The following is a 21773-nucleotide window of genomic DNA, read 5'->3' as shown; positions in this document are numbered from 1 at the left end:
TTTAGTGTTTCTGTTTTAATATTCAGATTTTGATCCATTTAGACTTTAATTTAGTACATGGTGATAGGCATGGGTCTAGTTTTAGTATTTGGCATATGGAGAGGCAGTTTTTCCAACACCATTTATTAAAGAGTCTGCCATTCTCCAAGTGAAAATGTTTGGCTCCTTTATCAAAGATAAGGTGGTTGAGTGTGTTTGTATTTGTGGTTGTATCTTCTTGATCTTCAGATATGTTTTGATTCCAATACTGCATTGATTTTGCTACAGTTGCTTTGTAGTATAACTTCAAGTCAGGGATTGTGATGCCTCCTGCCTTGCCTTTGCTGCTTAGAAATGTCCTTGCTATTCTACGTCTCTTCTCACTCCAGGTGAATTTTAGGAGTGATTTCTCGAGATCTATGAGGTATGTTATGGTATTTGATTCGGATTGCTTTGAATCTGTATAACAGTTTTGGGAGAATGGCCATTTTCACAATATTTATTATTCCTATCCATGAGCAAGGGATATCTTTCCACTTTCTGAGATCCTCTTCAATATCTTTTCTTAGTGTATTATAATTTTCCTTGTATAGGTGTTTCACTTCTTTTGTGAAAGAAATTCTTAAATATTTCATTTTTTTGGTTGCTAGTGTGAAGCGTGTGACTTCTCTTATTTCTCTCTGTGATATTGCTGTTAGTGTATAGGAATGCTATTGATTTTTGAGTATTGACTTTTGTATCCAGCTACATTGCTGAATTTATTTATTATATCTAAAATATTAGATATAATATCTTATATCTGATAATATTATTTCAATATAGTTTTGGGGGTCTTCTATGTATCATGTAATCTGCAGATAATGGTAATTTAACTTCTTCTTTTCCTATCTTTACCCCTTTTATTTCTCTCTTGTCTAATTGCTCTGGCTAGTATTTCCAGTGCTATATTAAATAGGAGCAGTGATAAGGGACATCCTTTTCTTGTACCTGGGATTTTAAAGTAAAGGCCTTCAATTTTTGGCCATTTAGTATGATTCTGGCTCTTGGTTTGTCATAGATGGCCTTTATTATATTTAGGTAAAGACCATCTATTCCAATTTTCTGTAAGGTTCTTATCATAAATGAGTGTTGGACCTTATCAAAAGCTTTTTCTGCACCTATAGAAATGATCAGGTGATTCTTACTTTTGGTTTTATTGATATGGTGGATTACATTTATTGATTTACATATGTTGAACCATCCCTGCATGCCTGGGATGAATCCCACTTAGTCATGAGTGTATAATCTTGATGATTTGCTGCATTCTATTCGCCAATGTTTTATTGAGGATTTTTGCATCTGTGTTCATTAGGGAGATTAGTCTGTAGTTCTCTTTTTTAGTTGGGTCTTTCTCAGGTTTTGGTACTAGAGTAATATGTGCCTTCAGGAATGACTTACGAAAGATTGCTTCCCTTTCAATTTCATTGAAGAGTTTGATGAGTGTCGGCATTAAGTCTTCTTTGTATTTCTTGTAGAATTCTGCAGTGAATCTGTCTGGGCCTGGGCTCTTCTTTGTAGGTAAGGACTTAATTACATTTTCAATTTCATTAATAAAGATTGGGTCATTCAGCAGTTTTATATCTTCTTGACCTAGCTTTGGTCCTTCATATGTTTCTAGGAATTTGTCAATCTCTACTGTATTATCAAACCCATGAAGAGTAGAGGTTTTCAAAATAGGTGTTGATGATCTTCTGTATTTCTACAGAATCTGTAGTGATTTTGCCTTTTTCATTTCTTATTGCATGAATTCGAGCTTTTTCTTCCCTTTTTAAAATAAGGTTGGCTAGGAGCTTATCAATTGTATTTGTTCTTTCAAAGAACCAACTGTGGGATTCATTGATTCTTTGGATTGTTTTCTTAGTCTCTATTGCATTAATTTCTGCTCTGATTTTTATAATTTCCTCCCTTCTTTTGGCTTTGGGCTTGACTTGCTCTTTTTTGTCTAGATGTTTGAGGTGTAGCATCAGGTTATTTATTTGTATTCATTTCTGTTTTCCTGATGTGGTAACTCAGTGCAATAAATTTTCCTCCTAGGACAGATTTCATTGCATCCCACAGATTCCAGTAAGTAGTATTTGTATTTTCATTTGCTTGTAGGTATTGTTTAATTTCTTCTTTAATTTCCCCTATGACCCACTGATTAGTGTTATTTAGTTCCCATGTGTTTGTGGGAATTTTGCAGTATCTTTTATCATTAATTTCTAGTTTCATGGTGCTATGATCCGATAACGTGCATTTATTTAAATATGTTCTGTGAGCTAATATATGGTCTATTTTAGAGAATGACTCATGTGCTGCTGAGAAGAATGTGTGTTCTGATGTTATTGGATGGAACGTTCTGTATATGTCTGTTAAGTCCATTTGTTCACAGGTGTGACTCAGTTCTGTTATTTCTTTGCTGATTTTCTGTTTTGTTGATCTATTCCTTGGTGCCAATGGTGTGTTAAAGGCTCCTGTTATAATTGTGTTACTGATAATTTGGTTTTTCATTTTTGTTAATACTTGTTTTATATAACTGGGTGCTCTGGAATTTGATGCATATATATTTAAAGATTGTTATCTCTTACTGTTGAAGTTTTTCCCTAACCAGTATGTAGTGACCTTCTTTATCCCTTCTGATTGTTATTGGTTTGAAGTTCACATTGTTTGCAAACAGAATAGCTATCCCTATTTTTTTGGGTTTCCTGTTGCATGAAATATTGTTTTTCCATCCTTTGTCTTTCAGTCTGTGAGTATCCTTTTGGTTTAGATGGGTTTCTTGTAGACAGCATATGGTTGAATTTTGTTTCTTGATCCATTCTGCCAGTCTGTTTCTTTTAATTTGTGCATTGAGTCCATTTACATTACTGGTTATAACTCTTATATTTTGATGTATTGTTGACATGTAATCTTTCTGCTGTTGCATTTTTATCTTTCTGTTCTGTTTAATTGTTTGCTTTGCTCAGTTGTTTTTTCCTAAGTGTATCTAAACTGTCTTTCAGTATTCTTTGCAGGGTTGGCTTGGTGATCATGAAGTTCTTCAACTGTTCTTTGTCATGGAAGTATCTTTCTTCATCGATTTTGAGGGACAGTTTTTCAGGGTACACCAGTCTAGGTTGCAAGTCATTTTCCTTTAGGATCTGAAATTCTTCACTCCATGCTCTTCTTGACTTTATTGTTTGTGCTGAGAAGTCTGCAATTGTTCTGATAGGTTTTCCTTTATAGGTGATCTGTCTTTTCTCTGACAGCTTTTAATATTCTATTCTTTTGTTGGATTTTTGGGATGGTGATTATTACATGTTTGGGTGTAGTTTTTATTTTTTATGGCTATTTGGAGTTCTATATGCTTCACTGATCCTGATATCAATTTCCAATCTCATGCTTAGGAAATTTTTAGCTATTACTTCTCCAAATATCTTCTTGACATCCTTTATGTTGTCCCCTTGTTTTTCATTTCTTGCTATCAATCTTATGTTGTTTTTCTTTGCATCATCTTGCAGCTGTCGATTTGTTGTTTCCTCATTTCTTGTATTTTTAAAAGATCTTTCCTTTCCTGTTCACTAGCTGCAATCTTGTCTTCATGGTTTGAAATTCTATCTTCACTTTCATTGAGGTGGTTTCTATAGCTTTCAATGGAATTTTTGATTTTCTGAATATCTGTTGGCATCTGCTTTATGTATTCTGTTTGTTTCTTATATTGTTCATCCAGAGATTTTACCTTTTTGTTTAGTTCCTCCAATTTTTTAACTGTGTCTTCTTTAGATATATTCAGCATCTCTTTCATTTCTTTTATCATTTCTTTTTTTACCTGGGAGATTATTTCTAGTTTGAATTTCTTTAAAGCTTTGCAGAGTTGCTTCTTTATTTCTGTTGCTATTATGTCCGATATTTCAGGTGTATGGCATACATTTTCTTCTATGTACATAGCTCCTAAGGTTTCTTGGGATGGGCTGGAGGTTTGAGATTGTAATTTGGTCTTTTGTTTTGTCATTTTCCTATATTTCTGTATTTCAAGTGTTGTTCTAAGGCTTCCGCAGGGCCTGTTGGAAATCCTCTTCTATGCTCTCAGTTTCTGGGACTCTGGCCTCCAGTTCCCTGGATTGAGAGAGGGTCACTGCAGGTGGGGCAGGCCAGCTCAAGACCCACAGAGCTGGTCCAATGCAAAAGGAAGCTGAGAGATTCCCTGTCAGGGGCCAAGTGAGGATCCCAAACTAGCTGGGCTCAGGGGGATGGTGTGGGGACACTTACCCTAAGCCACCCAGCCTCTAGAACGGATGGTGCTAGCAGGCCCAGAACTCTAGAGTCCCAACACCAATTATTTTGCGTTTAACATGTTTTTTGCTAGTACACACTTTTCAGCCACACCATCTGGAATAGCCATGTTTCACTGGGGCTGATTTATATGCACCACACTATTTCCCTTCCTCTCCATGTTAACCTTCTTCTAGACCTCTGGACACTGAGGGTTCAACCAGCCCTCTGTTCACTTGCTCAGTCTTTATTTCATGGACTTGCACTATAGTATCTTATTCCTAATATGGACTCATGCCAGAACAAGGAGGGAAATAATTGTCCATTAGGGGGGAAAAAAGAGAACAACAGCTCAAATCTATTAAGCTGTTTGGCTGGACCGCTAAGCTGCAGGTAGAAGGTCAACAGCAACAGCAGCAATGTCTTGGTAATTCTTATTCTTAAGTACTTGGCTTCAAAGCAGTGTGGTGTTCAGTTTCCTTTGCTAAAGGACCATAATAAAAGCTTGCACTTCCGTGCATGTGGTTTCTGCAGCTCAGCTCTGCTGTCCTTATCCCTTTCCATAGCCCCGCTTCTCCACCTGCCATGCTGTCCTGTGGGAACCCAGTGCTGTGCCTGTGCTCGGAGGGTCACTCTCCCGTGAGCTCCTCCATGGACCATTCTTACATCTCCTTGGCACCGCCCCACCCCAAATGTCACCCTCTCTTCTGAAATCTCAAGCAGTTGACTTTTTTGACTTCTAGTTGGAGTTTTTAAAAGTGCGTTCTAGCCTCCCCACTAGAAGTGCCTCTCCTGGTCACATCTTACCTTGCTATATGATTAGCACATTTATTAGCTTAGGGCATGTGTTTTCCAAAAGTGAAAGCAGTCTTATACCCACACTTCCCACCATAATAGAGCTTATTATGGAAGGATAGTATTAAAGAATTCACATAAACATCTTCCATTTTCTTCTCAAGAATTCTCTGATTCATATTATCTTCACATTCTCTTTATTACAGATTTTTTAACAAGCCACATGCAGAAAGTTTAAACTATTGTCTCCAAATCACACAGCTATTAACTGGGAAGGACAGAATTTGAAATAAATCAGTCTGGCTCCAGTGACTAGATTTCAGCCACCACCCTCTCTTGAAGGACTGATGCATGGCATGCCCCTGGCCAGAGATGATGTGTACCTGAGGAAAATGCATCAAGGCCAAAATCAACCATATACTGGAAATAACTCAAGGCTTGCATGGGATTGAGATCTTTTCTAGAAACTGGAGAGATAAATCAGGGAAGCCTCTCCAGAGTTAGAATACCTGTGCTTCCATGCTCATCACAAGGAGGCACAGAGGCAGGGTAACAGGGGAGCAAAGGTGTCCACACAGAAGGGACAGCAAGCACAAGCAGTTATAGGACAAAGGCAACCAAAGTTCCCAAGGTTGGCATCACTTCTGTGCATTCCCTTCCAAGCCCCAGGATGCATTGCTACAACAGGCAGGTATGCCCAGCTTCTGCCTGCAACTGCCAGAAGAGAACAACCCCTTATGCCTCTGTAGGGTTCAAAAGTTACAAACACAGCAATGACTAACTAGCAGCCATACTCGCACTGCTGTTCCAGGCCCTCACTCCACTCTGAAGAGAACAACACAGGTGAGGCTGGTCATTACACCTAACTGGCAAAGAACACCAGAACTATGGTCACAGATGTGACAAAATACGATCAAGGTCATATAACCGGCTAAGGGCAGGTCTGTCAAGGCTGGAACCCACAATGGACTCGTTCTAATGTGAGTTGTGTGTCCGACCTTCTGATTTCATTACTCAAGGTTGTCATTTTATAGAGCCATGGGACTCTTCCAGGAGGTGGGGCTGTTTGAGTTGATCTGCACGTTGGGGTGATGGGTGGATGAGAGCACCGGGGGCCTTCAGTCCAGAAGATTATAGTAGCCAGTGCAGGCACAGAGGAAATCAATGACCAGGACTGATAATCTGAATACACGTGCATTTCTTGTCTCCAGTCCTCACCCTTCATTGGACAGTGAATTAGTAGTTGCTGCAACTAATGATGGCCTCCAGCCTGCCAGAATCAGAAGACCTGGATTCCTTCAGACAGTGACAGTGATTGCAAAGGACACATTTACTTCTTCCTCCTGTAACCACACATAAAATAGCAGAGGAGTCCAGGATCGGCAAGAGTTAATGAGTTGCTTCTAATCTCAAAACACTGCTTTCCAGTGTGTGGGCCTTTTTAGAAGGAGGGTATTATTTTAATGCATACTCTCTTTTTTATCTCACATCTATAAGGATATGACAGAGTAAGAGCATGAGGGGACAAAATGGTGCACAAAGCAGATATTTAGATGTAAATATAAAGCCTTCACTTGTTCTGCATTCAGGAGATACAAGAGTTGACAATCATTATCCTGAAAACAGCTTTCGCTGGCTGCAGATTCCTTCTCTGCTGTGTCCATTTCCAGCGACAAGGCCATCATGAAGAAGGATGTTCAAAGACATCACATCTATAACCTTTGCCAGAGGCACACACAATCTTTGGAAGAAAGACTTTTATTTTCTCTGTCACCTTTAATGCTGGATACACCAGCTGAAAGCTGAATTCCAAGCATAAGGTCACTGCATGGAGACATCCTACAGACACCCAGCCTGAGAAGAAATCTCTTCTGAATGTCAGCTCACATTTTCCTGATCCAGCCCAGATGCACTAATTGGTTTTGCTGTCAACAGAAAAAACAAAATAAAACATTATTTGCCAACATCCTCTGTGGAGGCAGTCTTGCCCATAATGAGCTCAGGTCTCAGTTTGGGGTAATTAATTGAGCTACACACAGGAAAGGCCTGAAGCCCAATTTCTTTGTTTACAATTCTATGAATGGCCATGTTTCAAAAAGAATTTTGTACATTTTGTCCTATCTCAAGGTGCAGAAAGAATCATTTAGAGCTCTACAGAGTGAGAATCAGATGGGAGAAATTTGAATTTTTCTCTATTCTTTTATAATTTATTCTTTATTCTCAGTTTTATTCTTTTACAATTTATATTTCATAGCACTTTTCTTTAAAAAAATTGTCCCTTTCTCTCTTGTGCTATACATAACAAGGCCACGTGTCTCATATTGCTGGCCTGCTGACCTCAGCTACTTGTTTGATGAATCTTACTTTATATGAAAAAATATGAAAGAGAACTATACATTAGCTGTTCACAGGTGAAGATTTTGATATAAGAAAAATATAACTCCTGGCCTGCCGAGATTTTAGTCCCATGATATGGAGGAATGAAGGAAGGCACAAACCCAAGGAGGGAGTTAGGAGAGTTTTCTTGTAAATAAGAAGAACTCCTGGATTCCCAGGAGGAGTCTGGAGTGAGTAGCCATAGAGGCCCTAGGTCAGGGGTCTTTATACAGCAGAGTTACAAGGTGGTGCAATACTGGTCAAACTATGCTTAACCCACAGCAGGGATGGTGAACCTTTTAGGAACTGAGTGCCCAAACTGCAACCCCTCCCCCAACCCACTTACTTATCATGAAGTACCAACACTGCAGTTATCCAGTGCTCACCTGCTGGGGCAATGCTGGGGCAACTTGGCTTGCATGCCAACAGACAGGGCTCTGCGTGCCCACTGCAGGATGGTTCACTACCACTGACCTGTGGACTGAGGAGTATAGCTGCTCAGCTGATACACTGCTTGATCCAATGGGAAACATCCCATGTGGCAAGGGTACATGGGAAGAACAAAGGCATCTGGGGAAGGGATGGTTCCTGATACTCCTGTCTCCCAGTCATTCATCTGATGCCCTGCTGGATTTACTGGGCCAGGTGGCGCCAATCACAGTAAAATCTCGAGTTTCTATTTATCGCTTAGGGTAGGACACAGGCCTACCATTGCATCTCCACCTCATGCCTCAAAGCATGAGCTCGACATCTTCATTTTTTGTGCTGACTTCTTTGAGGGCCCAATCCATATTTTAATGTCCACTTAGTCACTCACTTGTAATAATTTCACCAGGATTCAGAGGGTTGGGCAGCAGCAGGCCTTTATTCATGCACAGAAACTGGAAGCAGGAAAGTAGAACTCACTGCCCGTCAGCGAAGCCATTCTTCCAGGAAATATTTTCCTAGGCCAGGGTACCTTGCTATGATACCCAAGGTGGTGTCCCCAGACCAGCTGATTGGTGCCCCCTGGAGGTATGTTAGAGATGCAACTTCATTGGCCCTAGCTAACCAATCAGTTTCTCCAGGACAAAGCCCTAGTGATCTGAGGTTTAATAAGGTCCCAGGTGATTCAGATTCATATTGGGATTTCCAGAATGCTGATCACACCGTTTGATTCACCTGCCCAACTTTGGTTACCAATTAGGGTTATATCACCAACCTGGGCTCAGCAAACAGATCTATTGCTTTAGATTTTTATTATCATAGGACTCTGATAAGAAGGGTAAAAGCAAAAACATTGTCATCCCTAGTACATTAGTCATAATTGAGGTATTTTCCCTAGGCTGGGTTATAGGGTAAGTAAAATGTTGACTTGATAATGTTGCCTGAGTAAAAGCCACAGACACACTTAGTTATTAGTGAAGAATCTCTGATTTGTTTTGCTTCAGAGGATCACTGAAAGCTGCCAGATTTATTTCTTTGTTCTCTGGAGCTCAGTTATTTTGCCACACTGATATTATCTCTTTCTCCGAGGACAGCAAAGCAGTCTCAGGCTAAAGCCAAAGGGAAAGAAAGGAGAATGGCCTTTTCTCTCCCTCAGCCTTGGTTAATCCCACAGGTCCTCTGGCTGGAGCCTTGCCTGCATTACAGTGCAAAGTGAGACCTCTCCCAGGGGTGAGGGAAGCTGAGCATTCTTCAATCACTATTCAAAGCCGGATGCCTAGGCCTAGAAAAACCAACCCTAAATGGCAGCCCCAGAGAGCAACATTACAGCTGATGATAGCTCGGTTAGATGCTATGTAAAGTATCTTTGGCTAAACTCTCCATTATCATCTGAAAACATCAGATGCTTTAGGATTGCTTCAGGTCTTTTAAAATCTCATCTTCCACTGCTGGCAGGACGAAGAGATTCTGTAAATTGGAGTCACACCTCGGCCCTGAGATTCAAAACCATGATGCCATGTAATGCTATCTCACATTTCTCTTTAGATCTCCTAAAGCTGAATAGTCTAATTGTTCATGCTCGATTTATTTGTGCTCCTAGGTTGCATTCACATGGGCAGCATGGACAGTGTAAAGGCAAAGCACTGTAAAAAGCATTTCAATTAGCAACTGGTAGTTACAGTAATTGAGGAATCAGCCTCGAGGTTAGGGTATTGATTCATTTTGATAATATTATATATGCTGTGAAATTCCCTGATAGCTGAACTGTCACTGAGATCTAGCGATGTAATATTACATGCTTAATAGTATTTCACACAACACCACCCATATGAAAGTGCATTTAGAAGTAATGCACTTTTCAGCTCCCCTGTGAATGAGTATGCAGGAATTGTACAGGTGCTAGTGTCAGCTCAGAATTTTGGTGTGGAACCAGGGATATTTTCCCATCAATAACTTTAGAATGAGTGAAACCTGTCTATTTTCCTCAAAATTGGGCTTAAAATACAGTTGTTCGTCTCCAGACCCAGGTCAGGGGGGCTACGGTCATTTCTGAGCTTCATACAAAGCACAGCGAGTGAAAACTGTGAGTGGTCTTTTAGGTGCTCAGCACTGGGAATGATCTTTTTATGATTAACAAGGGAGGCTTATGTTACGGCAGCTACTGCCATTTGTCTCTGAATAAGTGACGCTCCGCCTCTCCTGGGAGCACTGAACAGGAAGGCTGCAAAGGGTGCAGTCTTACAGCACAAGCTGCCCAAAGGACTCTGAGTGTCCAACCCAAGGGGCTTCACACTCTGCACCCCAGAAAGCCCCTCTCAGATAGGGCACACCGGGCTTCAGAGAGCAAATCCAAACCAGCATTGATCTGTGTTGGGTGAAGTAGAAACTGTTCGCTGGAGGCCTCTAGTTGGTCTCTGCTTCCAGCTTTGCCTCCTGCTGTTAAAGGGAAGTAAACTCCCAGCCTCTTTGATTTACCAAGTTCCTGTCTCACGATGCGAAGAATAGACTCCAGGACAAGAGAGGTGAAGAGTAGGGAAGTTTTATTAAGAGAAAGCCCCTGAGAGACAGCAGGGGTCCTCAAAGCACCTGCCACTAAGACTCTTTGTCTAGGAGGGGGTTTTGTTGAGTAAAATCGCATCACAGGGTACCTTGGCTCAAGCTACCACCAGTCTACAGGATTACAAGTGCAATCACTTAGCTAATACTTAGATCAATAGAAAAACAAGGTATATAGCAATGGTACTTAGTGGGGGAACAGAACAAAGGCACTTTTGTAAGGGCGAGAAATGTGGGTCAGAGAGTCCCTTCTTCTGTCTCCTCCATCTGTGTTCATGTTGTTCCTGTGTGTTTGTTACACTGCTCAGGTTTTGATGACCAGATGGCGGTAGCCACAGTACAGCTATAGAGCGCGGGGCATCCCTGGGGAGGCTGCAGCCCCCATGGGGTCTGCACATCGGGGCCTCCTTTCTGTCAACTCAGCCCCACATCTCAGACCTGGTTTTTCTCATCTCTGCTGTGCCTCCATCTCTGCTGGACTCTTTGCAGTTACCTACCAATCTCCACCTCCCTCAGTTAACTGCAGTACCTTGGCTCTGCAGCAGAGGCTGTGTACCACTCCTCCTGGGGGACAAACAACTTGTCTGCCCCTCCTCCGTTGCTCCCAGACTTTGGTCCCACCTGGAGAACCTGGTGCTGTCTGATTTGAGGCTTTCTTTTCCTTGCAATCCTTGCTCTGCCTCATCTCCTCCTCCAGAAATCTTTCCACAGCATCAGGACTCCTTGCTGTTCTCCTTCCTTCGATTTTATCATTTGTGAGTGCGACAACCTGGTGTGTAGCACGCCCCCGAAGTCAGTTGCCTTGTGTCCTTTGCAGAATACACTCAGAGTACTTGCTCTCCCTTCCATGGTTTATCCTGTGTTATGTTGTGGGGGAAATCTTCTGAATGTCACATGCAGGATTTGCTCCTTCAGTCACTGTGGCAAAGGTGATGATGGCCCCTCTCACTGTTCTGCTTACAACTAAGAATGAACACAGCAGAGCAGGAGGCAGGGGGTGTGTCCCTTCATTCCCCTGGACCTCAGAAAAATGCCAAGAGTGCCGGGGAGAACGTAGCTGTCTGAGTAAAATCAAAATTAATCAATCAGGGAGTGTATTCAAGCTTCTGTATATGATTTAAGCTTGGACAACAAAAATCGGGCAGATCTTTTACAATGCAAGCTGAAAATCTTCATGACTTGGATAAAGTCTAGCTCAGACAGTCCATTAATTGAACAAATACTTACTGAGCACGTATTCTAAGGTAGGATTTGTCTAGATGCAGGTGACAGTGCAGTTTTCAATGCAAATACTGTCCCTGCTGACTGCAGCACTAACAAGAAGCCTCCATACAAAAGAGGGAGGGGTTCAGTTTGTTTTCCTCCCCTGGGATTCTAGTGTGGGGATAGTTCTTTGAGATGAGTTTGCTGAGGGGACAGCATAGACAAACGTGTTTTGAAAATCTGTGGCTCACATAGGAAATACAAATTGAAGGTCAAATTCGAGAACAGAAGCCAGGTAGGAACCAGGCCTCTTTCCAAGCACCGCCTCCAATTTGTACCAAGCCGAGCATTTCGAAGTGTAACAAGAGGTGAGCTCTTCCTTTTGGGTGTAGAGCCAACAAGGACAGCAAAACATCTTCAGTCTCCACTCTGGCTTCAAAGGACCAGAGCGTTGATTGGTCATGACTTTACTGTCTTACTTTGCATTTTCTTTGAATTATCTGATTGTATTTGGGAGATTAATTTGTGTTTATTTGGTCCTGGCTCCTTCTAGCTTTCCTGTAGGATTCTGTGGAGTCTGAGAGCAGATGTTCACATCTTCCCACTTGCTCCTATTGATGGCATAATATATTCTTATGAAATAAATTCGTGGACATTTGAATGAATTCTAGATCATAAAAGTCTATCACTGAATTCCCTTCGAAGAATCCAGAGGTCTCACAGATCCCCTGCCCTACAGATCACCCACCCTCCTAAACCTAATTCAGGATTCTGCACATAGTGACATAACTGATACCCAACAATCTGAAAAGAAACACAGTTGCTACACAGTGAATACAGAAAAATAAATAATCATATGCATCAGTATATCATACTGGGATGAGGAAGTCTTTCTCCTGAGGTGTCCCCCACATTTCCTCCAATTTTATGCAACACATTTTATGTTCTAGATAAAAAACAAAAAGTTGGTTATCTCATTAAACTCATGTGCACAATGGTTATTAAAATGGTGCACCATTTCTATAGCTTTGTTTACTGTACTATGCAAGGTAAATATTTTATTTTTTGATGAGTGCTTGGGTTTTATTAGCACTAAAACTAGGGCAGGGTGACTGGAGGTAGAAATCAAGATACTTACCAGCATAAGAAGATGATACACAGATGCTAATGAAAGCTGTTGGGATAGTTTTCCAGGCTGTTGAATGTAATTTCTCACATTCCAAATTGTCTATAATAAGGAAATACCCTGCAAAGAATTCTCTAAGACTATGTGTATGCAGAGGATCATTGGGAAGCCAATGTGCTATACAAGTAGATATTCATTCATTCATTTATTCATTCGGTATGGTGTAAAGTACAGGAATAAAGTGGATCAGGTCTTTTGTACCTCTGTTTGCCCACCTAGTTTCCATTCCTTTCATCCCTATCTCTGCCAAGGTAGTTTTCTTTTTAAATATCAAGGCTAAGACCCTCACTTCCTCTTAGTACCTTTTCAAACCTTCCAGTTGGCTCATCTCTATGCAACAAAACACCCTAGCCAGACCTCTGTTGGAATAATCACTGCATTTACTAACCACTTTTTACTTCCTTGCATATTTCATTGGATTATAGCTGCTTGAGAACAGATGGCATACTTCATTTTTCATGCCATTTAATCCCAAATCTTTTAAAATCATACCTTACATGGTAGGAAGAGATTGCCACCTGCCAATTTATCTTCTCATTTTTCCTGGTATCGAATATATGTTTATTAAATGAAGAAACAAATCAAAAAGACAAGAGACCTTGGTTCGAGGTAGGAAAACTGGGTTTGGGCAAAGCAGTTAAACAATGGGGCAAAATCTGTCAGATTATGGATTCCAGGCACACTCAGGCAAAACACAGGATCCAGGGTAACTGCAGCTCCCGAGCATTGGTTCATGGAGCCAGTAAGGAAACTGCTGTTTTCAATTCTTCATTTACAACCAGTAGGAAGCCAAGCTCATGTTTCCTGAGGGCAATTAAAATTTGGTATTGGGCAAGTGAGTCCCAGTGCCTCATTTGTATGAGGGAAGGCAGTCCAAGAATTCCAAATGCAAAAGACTGTCCTTGTCACTGCTGTGAATCTACTCACAAGTTCCCTCTCACTCTGTAGTGCATACTTTCCACCAGCAGTAAATGTGTATCTCTACTACCTCCTCTGAGGTAGTTCTTTGTTCGAGATACTAAGAACCTGCAAAGAATTCCTCCAGGACCCCCATCCAGTGTCAGGTTGACTCTATAAAAGTCACCTGCTACATGCTTTCTGTATTTTCAATAAGGGAATTCAGTGATAGACTTTTATGATCTAGAATTCATTCAAATGTCCATGAATTTATTTCATAAGAGTTTATTATGCCATCAATAGGAGCAAGTGGGAAGATGTGAACATCTGCTCTCAGACTCCACAGAATCCTACAGGAAAGCTAGAAGGAGCCAGGACCAAATAAACTCAAATTAATGTCCCAAATACAATCAGATAATTCAAAGAAAATGCAAAGTAAGACAGTAAAGTCATTACCAACCGCACATAATTTTATTTATAGTTTCTTAGGAGAACCCATGACTTCAGAAAATGTTTCATGAAGGAAAGTTGGATTCAAGATAGACCATAAAGGGGCTGGGGATTTAGCTCAGCGGCATAAGCGCCTGCCTTGCAAGCAGGCAGTCCTGAGTTCGATCCCTGGTACCAATTAAAAAAAAAAATCAAAATAGACCATAAAATGGGATACCACTGATTTCACTCTATTTCCAGTTCCAAAGTCAACCAACTGACTTTGTGTGAAGGAGAATTGTTGAACCCACAATGAGGCTAAGGTAGCAGCCAATGATCTGGTCCTAATCAGTAGCTATGTATAGACTTGTGACACTTATGTTTGCATAATTATTTAGGGAACTTGTTCCAGAATAAGGCTAACTGCTTTCATCCAGTGAACAGGACACAGGAGAAGACTTCCTCTATTTGAAGATCTCTTAACATGGAGTGTACAGCCTAAGGCTCCATGAAAGCGGTGTGCACTGCACAAAAACCTCATGTTTTTCAGTCTGTTCCTTGCATATATTAAATAATTTGCAATTTGGTGCCAATACTCTAGTTTATTGCCAAGGGAAAAGGGGATTATGGTAATTAATCATATATCTCAAAGAAAATGAAACATTCCTTTTCTGATATCACTTACAATATAATATACAGTGAAATTACAGATTATGCCCTGGCCCAACAATGAAATAGTAACATACCCCACCCTACTGAGTGGGCAAACGGGTGAAATGTATAAGAGATGATCAAAATATACAGTGAATATTTAAATCTTTTTAAAATTTGTTCCAGTAAAGGATATATTGCCATTAATGCCCCATACAGTTCCTTTTGCTTAAACATCATAACTCCACTGTTACTGCCACTTTCTGGCACAGTTCTAGAAGTACTGTTGCATGAGTATCATTATGAGGTATGACCAAAAATACAGTGAATATTGTTACTGATAACATCAAAAGAAAAGGTGAGCTTATAAACAGTGTGGTATGTCCTTGCCCACCTTCCTGGCCAGATCTGGCGCTGGGTGACTTCTAGCTTTTCCCCAAAATCAAAATGGCCATGAACAGTGAGTGTTTTGAATTGATTCAGGACATCAAGTCCAACGCAGGGCAATTAATGACATTCATGCAAGGGGTTTCCAGAACTGCTTCAGGAAGTGGCAGGAATGATGGGCTACATTTCTTCAAAATAAGAGTATTTTGAGGGAGATAATTATGATGTGTCTTTTCCTGTATAATTTTAAATAATATTTAAGTTTCATTTGCAATAAAGTTTTAAAATTAAAACTTTTCCTATAATAAAAATTTTAAAACTGTATTTTCAGATCACACTCTGTAAATCACAAACCAAGTAATTATTTCCATGAAAAAGAGAACTTGTTATCTTTCCTTTTGGTTGCCAAAGATTAGAAAACAGAAATTTCAGGGACTTAATTTTCTGTATACAGCACTGATGACTTACTGATATGTAAGTCTCTCATGTAAAAAGACAATAAGAAAGCAAGAGATGTTTGACATATTACCAAGATATGCCATGTGTGTGTTTAATGCCAGGAAAGTAAAACAATATTATTTTGAAAATAGATTGATGAGATGCTGAGACTTAATTTGGAGGTTGGAATCATGGAAAATATCAAACCATTGCTGACCAAAGTGGGATGAAAGAGCAAACCTGTGGGATTTCCTGCCCCTGGGCTTCCTCACTGTGACCTAGCCAGGTTTCACGGGAAAAAAACATAAGAAGGAGGAGGAGGAGGAGACAAATACTGGATACACTTGGTTGCTCTGTGACAGAAATATGTTCCCCAACTGAAACATGCAGCAATCACTGTCACTGTGCTTGCCTTTATGGACACCATGAAAAATGGGAAAATTTAATCTTCAGAACAAGTTAAGATAGTGTGTATGTGGGAGATTCTTCCTTTCCCTTTCTTCCGAAACTGCTCAGCTGAGACTATCTTTGTTTCAAGGTCATGCAGTCTCTCAAGGTCTTCTTTCTGCCTCCCAGAAGCCCGCATGTGATTCAGTCGTGCTATATATAAGTCTGCACTGCCGGCGTGCTTCCCCTTCCTCCTTTCTAGGGTCCTGTTTATTGCCGTCTTCATAATTTTCTTGTTTTGTTCCTTATCCCTCTATCTATTGTGGACTTCTCAATTATATTTTTTGTTCCTGTCATAACACTCTAGAAATAGCACCCCCAAATAACATGTTTATTGAAGTTACAGTTTAGAAATGTAATAAATTAACAATAACATTTGAATAATAAGGGCTTCTTCTATTTCTGTAGTAGACTATTTAGCTGTTCAGCTTATAAATAAACATTTGAAAGGGACAGAGTGCAAAGTGGAGTCCAGTCGGTCAGCTGTACTGATAGGACTTAAAATAAGAATAGGCAAAGAAATCAGAATTTTGACCAGGAAAGGAGGTCCTCGGGTGAAAGGGAATGCAAACCCCCCCTATACCCAGCACTGTGTTTCCTGAAACTGCAAAATTCAGCATATCTAGTTTTCTTTTAAAAGCTGTTTGCTTTGAGCTTTATATACTGAGTTACTCATTCACAGAGGCTGAGTCTTAGTGGGTCATTTTAAACTCACAAAGCTACCTGTGACAGGTAGCCACTGGACAGTTGATCAAATTTTCATGGTCTGTTTATCCATGAAAGTTTCCAGACAGTGAGTTCACACAGCAGCCCTTTTGAAAGGCCCCTAATTAAGAGCTATTTTTCTGTGCTTCTAATAAACACTTACCTTTAACTTCCTCCTTTTTGCCTGTGACTTCACTTTTTGACTTCCGGGCCAATGCTCGGTTTTACACAGCTTGTACAGAGTCAGTTGTCTCATTACTGTCTATAATTTAGTTAGGGTTAATATTCTGCACATTCACTTTGATTTTTTTTGTTTGTTTTTGGTGAGGGAGAGGGGAATGGTTAACAAACTGAAAGTTGTTGACTAAAAAAGATAGGAGAATGAATGAGTGGTGGTAATGGTTTTATTTTGGCTGCAGAAAGTAGAAAAGTCTCACCTCATCTCTGAAAAACAAATCTTTCTCACACATGATGAATAAATAACATCAGATAAAAGACTTTACATGTGACTTAATACATGCTCACTAATATTACAGAGGAGCAAAATAAAATTCAGAGATAGGTAAAGTCATTTTCCCAATAGCGTATTTCTACCTAGTAGTTGAGCCAGGATTCAGATTTAGAGACGTGCATGATTGACAGATGTCTATACAGTAAGAATTCAACAGGAAAGGGAGAGGACCAAAGGAAGGGGCCAAAACCTTCAAGTGCCTTCCACTGCTTTCAATACAAACTCTCCAAGAAGGCTTCAAATTCCAGAACAAACTCCCAATCCTTTCACCTAAAACATTGCTCGCATTAAACCGGAAATATAAGAGGAAGTGGAAAGATTCACCATCAACTCTTTGCCATTGTCACATTCCTGATAGTTACTTCTGAATGTCTTTCTGAAAGCTGACTTCCATAGACCAGAAAAACACCTGTGCCAGGAGGAAATTGAACTTTATAGAAAGAGCCTCAAACTCAGGAGAGCAGGACCCTACTTTGGTATTTTGTTCCTATTACTGCATCATAAATACCTTTTATCGATGCTTCTGAAGATGTGGCCATAGTTAAGAACCTAATTCAAAACAGACTTACAGAAGAATATTAAAACACTTCTGCCTTACTGCAGTACCTATTTTCACACAAATCCTCAACTCCTAAGCAGACATTTCTGACACCTGCTTATGGCTGGCTACACAGGCAGCTTCACAATAGCTAACATTTGGCACCTTAGTATTGACTGTATTTTTTGAGGGTTTTTAACAAGGAAGCTCTTTTCTTTCAGAAATGGCTCTCAGATTTTTAGCAGCTCCAGAGTGAACAAATTCATGCTGTGGTGTTTTCAGGAGCACCCATTCCACAATCAAACCAGGTACCAACTCACAGGCCTAAGGAAGTCCCCCAAGCCTTGTATAGCTGTATATTAGAATAAAAAGAAACAAATGGGAAAGGAAGTGAGGAAAAGAAGTGAATGAAAGGAAAGTAGCAGGGGAAGGAGGACATTTATCTGTAATATTTTCTTTTCTGTTCTACAGACTGAATTTTACCTCCTGATTTCCAGAGACTTCATTCATACGATACTGACTATACAGATCATGCAGTCTGGTTAGAACTTACCACAATTTCCATATATTGGGGGAGAATCTGTCTTTCTTATATTGCCATCATTATAATGATATCACTAAAGCATATGTACCAATACCTAGAGTAGTTGGGTTTTGTCTCTGTAAGACCTCCAGTACTCAAAACTAATTTCCACATAGTTGTTACCTACAGAGTAAGAATGCTGAGAGGAGAGTTAAATGTAATGAATTATCAATCAATATCAAGTGTGATAATGATAATAATGGTAATTGAAACAATGTTTGCTAATGAATATCTGAAAGTCGTAATTGGTACCATATGATTGGTATTAATTTCAATCTCTGTGTGTCTTCTCTTTTGGTATTGTCAAATGGGGCTCTGCTACAACCCATGCTAGCCATGAATCTTCCTGGTTCAGCCCCCTGAGTACTTGGATTACAGGCATGCACCACCATGCCCATTCCCCTACCCTTCTCTGTCTCTCTCCCCCCACTTCCTCCATCTCTTCTTTGTGGGTGTTTTTCCTACTTCATTTTAAAATCATTATATTACACAATTGTGAATTTGAATATACACATATGGCCTAAAATTTTTTATACATTCCATTGAATTTTACCCAAGAAGCCAAAAATTATCATTTCTTTTAATTTTCATTTATCCTTTGAAACTTCTACTCTCAAAAAAGAAGTAAATAGGTTGTATTCCCCAGATCTCATAGTTCACCCAGGCCTCCTGCTTGTGACCACTCATGTCTTCTCTGAACGTCTGTGCTCCCTGCTGGGGAATCTCTTATTTACATACAAAGACTCTGATTAGAATTTTCCTCTTTCTCCTAGAAAAGCTGGCAGAAGCCACATTGCTGTAACAGGCTAGATTCTCAGAGAAGAAAAGTGGTCTCAACACTTAGCTTGGGTTAGGTTGGGGTGACCTATGTGTCTGAGAGTACTCTTGGAAAACTGGATTTCTTGGGATTTTAAAATATTGGAAATATTTGAGACTGTGAAATAGTTTCAGAAAACAAACTATAAAAATATTTATATGTTTAATGCTGGTTTTTATTTTGCAAAAAGCACATACTATATGCCAGTCATACATCAAAGAAAATACCTCGTTGCTTTCTCTGTGCCTGCAAATTCCAGTGCAATATACGTGATTGTGACCTAATACGTTATAATCAAAATTCATTAACGAGCTTCTGACTCTAAATAAGCTCTTGAGCTATCAATATCAAATGTCTAAGAGGGAGGGAAATGGTAAATATATACTTAAAGACAACATAAATTTAGACTCCTTACCAAATATTTGGGTAAGTAAAAGTGACATCTATTGAAAAATCCATGCACTTTAGAAGCCATAGTCCAATAGGCCAAAACAGAAACAAGATTTGGAGCTAATTTGAGCATTTTCAAGAGATTTAAAAGTCCACAAAGACCTCTTGATTAAGGTATGTATAACAAATCTGGGCTAATCCACCCAGTAGGGGGGGCTGTAGGCTCAATAGTTCTATCTGCAATAACACGCCAATGGGGCAAATCTTAAAATTCGATTTATTGATATATCCTTAAGAATGCTTGGGATAAGACAGGAAAAAAAAAAGTGCTCTAAAGGATACAACTACAAGTGTGTTTAGGTGTGCCAAGATAGATGACCATATTACTGAGTTGTTGTTGGATCATTGAACACAACTGTTTGCAGTCTCACTGTTTGAATGTCCACTTTATATGCTTTAATCCTGTAACTTGAACAACTATTTCTAAGATGACAATATGTAATCTATTAACTAGTGATTTCTTACCTTTTTTTTGTAATTCCGTATTACTTGTACCCTTATACTGTTTTTTTCCCTTTAACTAAAACAAACAAACAAACAAACAAAAAAGAATGTTTGCGATAGCCAATGGTATATCAAATATCTATCCATCTCTTTACCTATCCATTTATACCTTTATAATCATCGTAAATCAAAAATTGGACTTCTGAATTAGGATTAGAGAATATATAACAAACAAAGGTAAGGTTGTATTTAACTTCATTCAGGAACAGATAGGGGGAAAGTGCAAAGATATACTTGATGCATTTCCCAAAGGCTTGAAAGATTCCCAAGTTTCGTGGGAAGCTCAGAAATTAGTAGAATGAACCAGTGTTTTGATCCTTGTGGAAGTGTTAGCACTGGTCCTCTGGACTTGGAGTGCCCTGCCTTGCTGTGTGGTGCAGTGACTGGGCCTGGGGTGGAGCACAGGAGCAGGTAACATGCAGTTTCATTTACAAAAGCCTGGCAGTCCCAGAAGTTATTTAATCTGTTTGAAAATGACCTACACCCGGGGCATAGGTTGCAGACTGCAAACACACGGGGCTACAGAAGAGACTTACCTAGAGAAATGATGTTCAGGATACTGGAAGTGAGTTCTAGAAGCTTACTTCTAAGTGAGCAGATTGATTAGTCAGATCAATCAACTTTTTTCAGAATCTCACATAAGTCATTATTTCTTGGTTCCCAAAAGGTGCAGAAATATAAAACATTAAGTATATCTCCCAGGAAAGTCATTCGTAGTTTAATAATGAAATAGCCTTCCTGTGTCAAAACAACCTAGGGACTACAGCCAGGGAAGTCTCAGAATCCCACACAAGAAGAGTTTGGAGAGGTAACCCCACTGGGCTTGCCTTGAGACGCAGGAAGGTGCAAATCCAGGAGGTGCTGCCCATTGAGACCAGCTGAGTCTGTAAATGGACCATCTGAGTGACTCCCAAGGAGAAGGTGTGAAAACTTGGAAATCTTCTACTACAGGGAAGCATTTTAAAGACCTGATTATTTCAATGGTGCTCAGCATGGAACAGATCCTGTGTTATTATTCATACCTTTTTAAAAATTCTCCCTAGGCTACATCTAAGTAAAATAAAATGCACAAAAATAATAAATTGTTTTCTTCAAGTTCATGGGTAGCTTTTACCAGTGGGGACATTTTGTCAATTTACTCTATAAACTTTATGTGGGTGAAGTGGTTATTTCAAAATACTTTCAGTGAGTTCTTCATAATAGAAGAGCAAACATGTTGAGTTTTGCAATGACCTTTTCATTTGCTTTTAAGAGGTTTCCTGAATGGACCAACTAATGAAATAGGGAACTTTCTGTACAGTTCACTGTCACTACTCGCACTGAGAATGACACTCACTCTCTTCTTGCTCCACATATAACAAGGGATTTCATTACAGCCACTTTAATAATGGCCAGCACTTGGCAATGTGAATTTATCCTAAGCCTTCAATCCCTCAGACATGCAGAGCATAGTAACTTCATGTAAGAGTTAAAATCATTTTAGAGATAATACAGACTTTAGAAAACATAAGTTAATGCAAGCTTTTGTAGATTAAGATGTAAGGTAGAGGACGTTATTCCACATTTCTGAAACGACTCAGCAAAACCAGGAATACAATTTAATCTGTTGATTCCAAGTCTTATGTT

This window comes from Cavia porcellus, unplaced genomic scaffold (genome assembly GCF_034190915.1).
Source record: "Cavia porcellus strain 051 isolate PalLab524CR breed Dunkin Hartley unplaced genomic scaffold, mCavPor4.1 scaffold_2, whole genome shotgun sequence".
NCBI lineage: Eukaryota > Metazoa > Chordata > Mammalia > Rodentia > Caviidae > Cavia > Cavia porcellus.
The sequence above is the reverse complement of the archived record's forward strand: the minus strand, read 5'-3'. Positions refer to the sequence as shown.